We start from the raw sequence: 2107 nt of genomic DNA on the forward strand, positions 1-2107 counted from the left end.
AGTAGTAGTAGTAGTAGTAGTAGTAGTAGTAGTAGTAGTAGTAGTAGTAGTAGCAGCACACTGACTAATATTCCTAAGGAACTCGATCGAGTATTTAACAATTATTAGTATATTTGTCCTTTAGGGAATCTGTGACAGACACCCTCAGAGCTCACGAGATGTCCCTCCTACAGGCCACTCGTCTTGCTGCAGACAGACGGTCACACCCACCGGTACAAGCGGGGAAAAAAAGTAAAGTAAAAGTAAAGTATTTCATTGTCTTATTTGGAGGTCTTCAGAGGTAAGCAACGGCTCATTTAATTTTTTAACTGGGAAGATTATCATATTTGTTATAGTAGAGGTTTTACAGCGCTCGCGACTGGATAAGGTCAAATGAGCGCCAAGGGGTGGATGTCAACAGAAGGCTTACTCAGCTCACCTCTCTAGCTTCGACAGCACAAAGTCTGCTTCGGCTATTAAAGCACCCCGGAAATAGCAGGTCACAAGAGAGTGACAAACATACAAAAGAAGTAGAGGAAAAATCACGATAGTAAGGACGAGGAAAGAAAAAGCAGCAGTTCCCAGTTGCAATTATGGCACAGTTATGAGCATAACATTGGTGAATCAGCCCAATTACAATTCTACTGTGCATCAGAACATGGCAATGTCCCCCCTTTGGGAATGGCTTAAAGACACTTCAGTCAGTAGCACCGCCCCGGGGGGTAGATTATCATTTTGACGAGTAGCATCACCATCATCATGCTGGACTATAACGCACATGGTTCAGGTTGGGATCCCTACACAGGAACTACTATATATGGGTTCTTGAACTTAATTAGGATGTTATTGTTAATCTCCATTTTACCCAGTTGGCTCTTCCCTACTGCAGAAGGATGTTTAATCAAAAATATTATTGTGATAAGTGTAGGTTTATATTATGATTCCGACTCTCAGTTAACCATGCAGTGTTGAATGGGAAATCATAACATACCACACGATATTTTACGTTACTTGTGTCCTGCCACTCTCAAAGTACTATACGAGGGCTTTTTAGTTGGTAAGTGTTTTACGGCGCTCGCAACTGCATTAGGTCATATGAGCGCATGGGGACCATACAAGTTTTTCAGTTGGTAGGAAATTTTGAATTTTGCACGGGTGGCGGTCGAAGCCTACTCTTATCGATTTTAGACCACCAAGGGATCTTTAACGTGCGCAACTTGCACACGGGACCTCCAAGATTTTTTACCCCTTGTCTGAGAAGGTTAGGTGTAGATCTTTCCTATCAGAAGATCAGGGGTGAGGCTGAAAGGCAGCAGTAAGAAGGAGCCAAAGATCGGATTAACGAGTAAATTTCCTCTTTGGAAAGTGGTGGTACAGAGTTCCCTACGTCGTATGGATACGATAGTAAAACACGACGTACGGATAGGGTTAAAAAGCTCGAGCCCTGTTGGCTTCGGTCAAGGATAACTGAATCGTTGACGATGTAATCAATATATTTTCCCTTGTCACCATGATATAGAAATAGACTTATTTTGAACAGATAAGAAAGTCGTTAAAATAATTTTTATGCATTCGATTTCAGTCCGCACGAACTCATGGCTGCTTTGAAGCAGAGCTCAATGTTAACTCGTATTGGTTATTCTGTCGCAGGCGATAAAGTACTACATAATTTATAACTTTTATGCGTTTGGATTTTGTTTTCTTGTTGTTGTTTTATTTTGTTTTTTTAAAAAGAAAATGTGTTCGTTTGGTATAAAAATAGGTTCTTTCAGGAGAAGAATAACACTGCAATCTCCAAGTCAATTACCCTTACCCCCTCTTTAAAAAAACAAAAAAAAACAAAAACAAAAAACAAAAACACCCAACAAAACAAAAAAACAAACATGCAGAAAAACAAACAAATTAGTAAGGAAACCAAGAGACGAACAAACAAACAAGCCATAACAAACAAACAAACAAACAAACCCAAACCCAAGAAAACAACCACCTCAAAAAAACAAACAACCCCAAACAAAACAAATGAATATTATTATACAACACAACTCTCTCTCTCTTTCTCTCTCTCTCTCTCTCTCTCTCTCTCTCTCTCTCTCTTTCTCTCTCTCTCTTTCTCTCTCTCTCTCTTTCT

This window comes from Aplysia californica, unplaced genomic scaffold (genome assembly GCF_000002075.1).
Source record: "Aplysia californica isolate F4 #8 unplaced genomic scaffold, AplCal3.0 scaffold00153, whole genome shotgun sequence".
NCBI classification, from domain to species: domain Eukaryota; kingdom Metazoa; phylum Mollusca; class Gastropoda; order Aplysiida; family Aplysiidae; genus Aplysia; species Aplysia californica.